The sequence below is a fragment of the Gallus gallus genome, chromosome 2 (assembly GCF_016699485.2).
Source record: "Gallus gallus isolate bGalGal1 chromosome 2, bGalGal1.mat.broiler.GRCg7b, whole genome shotgun sequence".
In the NCBI taxonomy this organism is placed as follows: Eukaryota; Metazoa; Chordata; class Aves; order Galliformes; family Phasianidae; genus Gallus; species Gallus gallus.
In genome coordinates, this window is record NC_052533.1 from 129,459,741 (window position 1) to 129,468,115 (window position 8,375).

Genomic DNA, 8,375 nt, shown 5'->3' on the forward strand with positions numbered 1-8,375 from the left:
TGCAGTCATTTATTTTTATTAGGCTTGTAGGAAACTAATGTCTTTTAAGGTCTCTAAAGATATTGAGACTGCAATTGTTTAATAGATTTGCAAGTTAGCAAGGAGAAAAAAATCTCCACGTGGGATAGTTTTTTATTATATGGCACAACCATAGAAGAGCCTTTTCCTTGGGGGATGTATAGAAATGGCATTTTCAGCTTTCGTAACCAGCTGCAGTACTCTGTCAGGTCGCAGCACTGGGGATTGCTGTGCTCTCAGTGCCTCCGGGCTGGATAATGAATATTGATAGTGTGTTTAAGCTCTGACATGAAGCTTTTCTCGTCTTCACTTCTCAGTCTAGGCTAAGCACAGTGTTGCCAGCTGGATGTGCGAAGTGGCTTGGATGTGGAGTTTGTAGTGGTGTCTTTCTGGGGGTTATCTTGTGAATCAAGCAAGCTCTCAGTTAAACTGAAAGCGAAATCTCACCAAGTGAAGCTAGAAGAATTACTTCCTACCAATTAATGGCATTTTGTAGATGTAATTAAAAAAAAATCAATTCATGGAACATACAGAACTAAACCTGGATTAACAGATTTCTCTGTTTCTAATTTCTGCAGTTCTGGTGAAATCTGACACTTTCTATACATATGATAGATTGCGTTCTACTCTAACTGCTTCATTCCTATCTGCCAATGTGAGAACAGTGAGAAGGGCATCAGGTAGCAGTGTACATGCTGGCTCTGGTAGCTGAGTAACAGCTTGATTTCTGCAACATGTCCATGAAAACCGTTACATACTCTGTTAGCAATTTGGGTCCTTTTGTAAGGATTCTGAAGTAAAGAGGGTTTGGGACTGTTTTCTTCTGATATCTCAAGAGTCAGCTTCATAGACAGTCTACAGTTCCTTCTTTGTATGCAGATCAGGTACAAAATTGGCTATATTCCAGACATGACTGGGGAAGGCCATAGAACTGCTCCAAGAAAGAAGGGTGAGATTTACGCACAGGTGTGCAAATGATTTTTTAGTGATGACAATTACTCCCACACAGTCCTTGCTGCATTGGAAAATCACTAAAGCTTTATTATACAAAGGCCTGAAAGCTAATCAGGAAGAAAATAAATGAAAGCATGAATGAAATGAAATGAAAGACTTCACTGCTGATTATTTCTGAAGCTGTTTTTTTTTTTTACAGTTTCTTGGTGTAATAAATAGAATCACAGAATCTTTTTAGCTGGAAGGGACTTTTAAAGGACATCTAGTCCAACTCCCCTACAATGAACAGGGATATCTACACCTAGATCAAGTTGCTCTGAGCCCTGTCCAGCCTGACCTTGAATATCTCCAATGATGGGGCATTCACCACTTCTCTGGGCAACCTATGCCAGTGTCTCATCATCTTTATTGCAAAAACTTTTTCCTTATGTCCAGTACAAATCTTTCCTCTTTTACTTTGAAACCTTTTCCTCATATCCTATCACCACAGACCCTGCTAAAAAGTCTGTCCCCTTCCTTCTTATAGCCCCACTTTAGATACTTAAAGGCCACAATTAGATCTCCCTGTAGTCTTCTCCAGACTGAAGAGCCCCAGCTCTCTCAGCCTGTCCTCATAGGAGAGGTGTTCCATCCCTTGGATCACTTTTGTGGCCCTCCTCCGGATGTGCTCTAACAGGCCCACATCCCTCCTCCACTGAGGAATCTACGTCTGGACACAGTACTCCTGCTGACCACAGTTCTTTTAATGCAGCCCAGAATATGGTTGGCTTTCTGGGTTGCAAGGACACATTGCTGGCTCATGTTCAGCTTACCATCAGTAACCAGATCCTGTTTGGCAGGGCTGTTCTCCATCTTTACACTCGCAGCTTGTACTGATAGCATGAGTTGCCATGACCCAGGTGCAAGACCTTGCACTCTGTTGAACAACATGAGGTTCATCTGGGCCCATTGCTCAAGCCTGCCTAGGTCTCTGTGGTTGGCCTCTGGTCCCTTGGGCATGTTGACCACACCACACAGCTTGGTGTCAACCACAAACTTGCTGAGGGTGCACTCAATCCCACTGATGATGTCACTGATGAAGATGTTAAAGAGCACTGGTCCCAGTACTTACCCCTGAAGGACACCCCTTGTCACTGATCTTCATCTGGACATTGAGCCACTCACTACTACTCTCAGGGTATGATCTCACAAGTTTCTCATCCATCAACATTCCACCCATCATTTTCTTGCTCTCCAGTTTAACCAGCAGGTCCCAGTTCAGCCATGCCAGTATCTTCCCTTCCTTTCCTGACTTGCTAGTCCTGGGGACAGAGAGCTCTTGTGCCCTAAGGAACAATTCCTTAAAGATCTGCCAACTCTGATCTGCTTTCTTGTCCTTGAGGACAGATTGCCTGGAGGTTTTATTGACTAACCCTCTGAAGAGCTGGAATTTGGCTTTCCTACAGTTAAGATTCCTGATTTTTCTCTTTGCCTCTCTGATATCCCTTAAGTGTGTGAACTCCAACATAATGGAGCCACTACAGCCTAGGCAGCTTCCAATCCTGGTGTCACCAATTAGCTCACTCATATTGGTGAGCAACAGGTCCAGCACTGCAACCCTCTGGTGGGGCTCATTAGTTTGCTCAGGAAGTTGTCCTCAATACATTCCAGAAATCTCCTGGATCACCTACAGTTCGCCATCCTACTTTTCCAGCAGATGTCTGGGTAGTTGAAGTCCCCCAGCATGACGAGAGCCTGTGATCACACACCTCCTATAGCTGGAGGAGCAAGGCTTCAGCAACAGGCTCTGCTTGATCGGATGCCCTGTATTCATCAGGCTCCCTTTGTTGCCTCTGTCCCTCACCCACAGGCTTTCAACTTGCCCATGGCCATTCTTCAGGGACAGTTCTCCACTCTCTTTTCCTTCCTTGAGAAAGGGCAGTGTCTCCTCCCCTCCTACCTTGCTTGTCCCTTCTGAACAGCTTGTAGCCATCAAAGCCTCATTCTAGTCATTGGAATCATCCCACCAGGTTTCACTGATGGCAACTATACTGTGGATTTTCACTAGCACGATGGCTTCCGACTCCTCCTGTCTGCTTCCCAAGCTGCATTTGTTGGTGTAGAGGCACTTCAGCTGCTCATCTGGTCTGGTCACTTTCTTGGAGGATAGCTCCTTAATTCCTTTGAAGTATTTGCCTTTAGTATCCCTGTAGCCTTCATCATCATGAGACACAGCAGTTTGAGGGCCCCCGATAGCACTTTGTCCCTCTTACTTATCTATGTTATCTTGCACCTTATCATGGGCAAGCTCACTATCATCCCTTTTCCCCATCAAATCTAGTTTAAAGTCCTGTCAATGAGCCTAGACTGCTCCTGGGCCAGAATTCTTTTCCCCCTATGACCTAGGTGGACACCATCAGCACCCAGCAGGTGCCGAGTAAACTGTCCCATGGTTGAAAAAGCCAAAGTTCCTGCTGTGGCATCAGCCTCTAAACACAGAGTACTTATTTTCACTGGATAGGATTATGACTTAGGAACGATGATAATTGATATTGCTGCTCCCTGGAAAAAAGCGGACAAGTCTTGGTAGTTAAAACAAACTGCAAACAGCATGGTTGTAAGATAAACAATATCTTGTAATAAGCCCCTTCCCCAGAAGTAGACAGGTCCAGTCCTTATGTTCTACCATTCTACAGTGTGCACACATTTCTTTCCTGCAGCCCTGGCTATGCTAGTTCTCCTGGATGTTGGCAGACCTCAGTAGTACTCAGTAGTTAAAATAACCTTCCTTAATCACTTCCCTAATCACCTTTCTCTCCTTTTTTTATCATTGCCAGTGCCCTGAACTCTTGCAACCTTCAGGATTCTTTCTCCTTCACTTAGTTTTGCTTCTTTCTGACAAAGCTAGATGTACAGATAATATTTCGGCTGAATGAAAATTAGGAAATGGTTTGTTTACAGTTGGGGTAGACAAAAGCAAGGAATGCGTTATCGGTATCTATTTAGGGAACATTTATCAGTCTATTCCTTTGCTTCATTGCAAAATACAGTCTTGCACACTGTCAATCTTGTTAGATGGTCTCTCTGTTACAATTGTAGGCCTTCAGGCTTGGGTTAGCCATTGCTCAGTTGTAGGGAAGAACTGCCATGCACTGGCTTTTTGCCAGTGAACTTATATATCTGCATAGCCTATTTGGTATTACAGTATCAAAAAATAACATTTTACTTTCATATTAGCCATTAACAGGAGGTATGTGGATATCTTTATGACTGATACTGTATTTTACTTCATCTGGTCATTGTAAGTGCTCAGAATTAACAAGTTCTGTTGCAAGTAATTACATAACATGGTTTTAATAATTTGGAGAAGAACTACTGCGTTTTCTTTTATTTTGTGAAGGCAAACAATACTGTATTTGTTCACAGAAGTGGGAACTTGCAGTAATAGAAATACAGTATATGCATACTGACAAAAAAATTATATCGGCAAAGAAGAAGGCAAAAGCAGAGTGGAGCTATCTCACAATACAAGTATTTGTGCCAGTGAAGGCCATGTGTTCCTTTTAAAACATTTTAATATAATAAAAAACTGAGCATAGACGGATGATTGCTTGTATTTGTACTGAAAATAAATTGCCAGTACAGACAGACATTTGAGAACCATAAAAGGAACAGGAATGCAGCTTCATTCCACTCTCAAATTCATCATTTAAAGGTTCTGAGCACGAACATTGTCTTCTGATTTTGCAGAGGTATTTAATGCAATGCTAAATAATAAATGTGTAGTCTTGGGAGTGCAGCTTTTTAAAGAAAAGGTCACCAAAGTATCTCAGTCATGAGGAACACAAAGCACAGATGTGTTCCTTGCTACTTATCTCCAAAACTCTTTAAGAAACCTGTTAACCTGATCTTCATATCACCATTTACCCAGATTCGTCATATTCAGCACTGATAGATAACATTCATATAATTTTGCATCAGCATCATTATTTCCTACTACAATTAATCTGCTCTTAACTGCTTCCTCCCACCTCCTGACTGTTTTGTAGTCAGACCCAAGAATCTCATTAGTTGATCTTCCCAAACAGGACTGTTGCAAATAATCAGATGCTGTGGCTAACTTAGCCTTCATGACTCTTGTAGATGTACAGTGAACCAGGGCAGTTGTCACAAAGGGTCTAACACCACTTAATGAGTGACTGGGAAAAATATCAGCAAATACTAAGTCGGTTCAAGCTTGGTGGATTCAAAAGTCCCAGAGGAAGGGACTAGCCTCAATGGCCCAAGAGGCCCCTTCCGGCCACATGTTGCTGCTCAAAAGACTGTCCCTCCCTATCCTTGGTCAAAGTGCTAAGTCAGATTTTGGATTTAAATTGCAGTAGTCGGACCTAAGCTCAAGAAGGGAAGGTTTAGATTGGATGTCAAGGCGAAGTTCTTTACAGAGAGAGTGGTGAGGTGCTGGCACAGGCTGCCTAGGGAGGTTGTGAATGCCCTATCCCTGGAGGTGTTTAAGACCAGGTTAGATGGGTCCCTGGGCAGCCTGGTCTAGTACCAGATCTGGAGGTTGGTGGCCCTGCCTATAGCAGGGGGGTTGGAACTTGATGATCCTTGGGATCCCTTCCAACCCAAGCCATTCTGTGATTCTCTGACCTGAAATAAATTGAGGCTAAATTTTCTGTGTAGAAACAGTTGCATTCTAAACACTGTCAATCTGGTATTATTTGCATGCCTCAACAAACTGTATTTAGTACTATGATTCTCAGCAAATTTCTTTCATTTTTTTTTTTTAAATAAATGGTATCTCCATGTAGTAATGCTTTTAAAAATTAAACAACTTAGTTTTTAAATTTCAAACATCCTATATTTAGGTTAAAGGGTTTTTTTAAGTTGAAATTAAATTATTATTTTTACTGAGAGTGTATTGGTATTAAAAACGACAATTTTTTCCTCCTATGTTTTCTTTCTCTTCAAAATCATAAGAGAGATTTCACAGAATAAGCTAACACAGCAAATTGTGATGCTGTTGGCTCTCAGTAGAAACTTGAACATTTGAAAGTGAAAGATCCTCCTCTAAAAATACTCTGCTCTTATGGCTTTACTGTTTGATAGATTAGGTACAGCTGATATTTGGTAGTGGAGTAATTGCCAAAAAAAAAAAAAAGGGGGCTGTTTTCAAGGTAGCCGTGACATAAAACACATCATTCTTAATAATTTGAAAGTGTCTCTTTAAATAGCTAATTTGTGTGTTTGAAAAAAAAAAAGTATCAGAGATAGAACAGCCTTGAAGTGAAGGTCACTTACAGTACTTAACCCTAGATGCGGTTAACAAGGTTTAGGATAACAGTGAGAAAACGCAAACCACCAAAAGAAAATACAAGTCTGAAAGCTAAGAAGCACCTTTGATAACTATTAATTTGAGACCTGCCAGATTGTGAGGTGCTGAGCAAAGGCTCTGTGTGCCCTTTGGTTCCCCTGAAGGCGCAATAGGGCAGGCCTTGCAGTGTGGCCACAGGGCCACTGCCCAGGACTGTCACTCCTCCTGCAGGGCCCTGTTTCCTTGGGTAGTGCCTAGCAGGGACTCAGGGAACTGGGAAGAGCAATGGTTGCCTTACTTGATGCCTTAGTCAGCTGACAACTGAGACACATTTCCTATAAGTCAAGTTGTGTGTGTTACCTGAGCACTCAGGAACAGCCAGGAATATAACCAAAGGTAATGGAATGGAATGGAACGGAATGGAATGGAATCACCTTAACTGAAACTGATATATTTCTCTGTTAACAGTTTCGCCCAATCCAAAGGAATAAATTCAATCTTCCCTGAACTGAACAGTGGTTTGACAGGTCTCAGGAGACAACCCTCGCAGCATGATCTGTTGCTACTGCCACAGTCTGTCTTCTTTACTTCCTCTTCCCATACATCTTGCAGATTTCCTCACAGGCAGTATTTTCACGTGCTGACTGAAGTTCCCTTTCATGACAAATGTGTCATGCTTCAAATCTTTTATTTTCTATAAGAAAGCCCGTACTTGTTCATAGTAAATTCAAAAGGGAAACTACTGCACCTTTTATTAGTCTTCCAGCTGGCCTGTTTGTTTAGCTGCATATCTCAAAAATAGAATCATAGAATTGCTCAGGTTGGAAAAGACCTTAAAGATCATCAAGTCCAACCACAACCTAGCCATAGTACCCTAACTCTAACAACCCTCTGCTAAATCATGTCCTTGAGCACCACATCCAAACAGTTTTTAAACACATCCAGGAATGGTGACTCAACCACCTCCCTGGGGAGCCTATTCCAGTGCTTAACAACCCTTTCTGTAAAGAAGTTTTTCCCGATATCCAACGTAAACGTCCTCTGGCACAACTTGAAGCCATTTCCCCTCATCCTGTCACCTGTCACCAGTGAGAAGAGACCAACCTCGCTCTCACTGTAATCACCTTTCAGGTACTGGAAGAGAGCAATAAGGTCTCCTCTTAGCTTCCTCTTCCCCACACTAAACAGCCCCAGTCCTTTCATCCTAGAGTGTTGATTTTGCAAATGGCCATCCTGGAGCATTTATGTCTGCAGACTTTCATTAGTGTCACCAGGACTCTGCAGGCATTAGGATTTGTGTCTACAAGTTCCTTTACATGACATGAACTAGTAATTTTACAGTTGTCCTTCTAGTTCAGCCTCTGTCATATTCCTCCTGTAAGTGGAGGGAGGGGGTGACCAGGTTTGTGTTTGAGATATACCAAGCACGCCCCAGAACATCAGAAAAATGTTTTTTGTTGGTCTTCTACAGCCCAATTGAGGTAGCCTAAACAACATGAAAGGGAAGATTTTTCCCTTCTGGTTGAAATTTGGAAGTGATGCTCAGTGGTTTCTCCTAGTCCCATGTAAAAAAATTCCTTGCACATTTCACATCAAATCCCAGAGTAAGGTGTTTCCTACTCAAACATTTATATCTTTGACTTTTATCATTTGTTGGTGTGTGCCCAAGAAGCAATTGCTCTTATTTTGACATTTATTTATTTATCATATTCGTCTAACGTTTCAGTTCTGTCTGCTGTGTGCTGGCTTCCTCTGATGGATCTCATTCCTTGTTTGACAAAATCCTAGAGACTGTCGTTCCTTAATTTTGTTACAAAATTTTACTTACCTTAAAAGATTTTCCTACTTAGGAATTCTGAATAAGTTTTCCATTTTTCTTCATATGGAATGAAGGGAAAATTATGGTCCTTCTTCATAATATTCTCTTTTAATCATAAATTAACTTCAGATTGGTCTATCCGATTTATTTCTGTCCTGCAGGATGCAACACAAAGCAAGCACAGAGCCTGAGTCAAAATTTGTGTACTAAGAGAGTCGTAGGTCCCTGAGTTTCGGCACCCACAGCCGATCGCTGCTTTCTCAGACCACTGTCTGAACACAGGTTTTTGCA

At 41.9% G+C, this 8,375-nt stretch overlaps 1 protein-coding gene and 1 long non-coding RNA gene across 50 annotated transcripts in view; one reads left to right on the top strand and one right to left on the bottom strand.

Moving 5' to 3' along the window:
- Window positions 1–8,375, top strand: part of RIMS2 (regulating synaptic membrane exocytosis 2) — a 445,399-nt gene that overhangs the window by 406,712 nt on the left and 30,312 nt on the right. The gene's annotated exons all lie outside the window — the stretch shown is intronic.
- LOC121110137 overlaps window positions 1–8,375 on the bottom strand; it is a 30,368-nt gene that overhangs the window by 12,212 nt on the left and 9,781 nt on the right. Inside the window, exon 2 of the long non-coding RNA XR_005857882.2 lies at window positions 8,094–8,239. This is a non-coding gene — a long non-coding RNA (uncharacterized LOC121110137). The remainder of the gene's footprint in view (window positions 1–8,093; window positions 8,240–8,375) is intronic.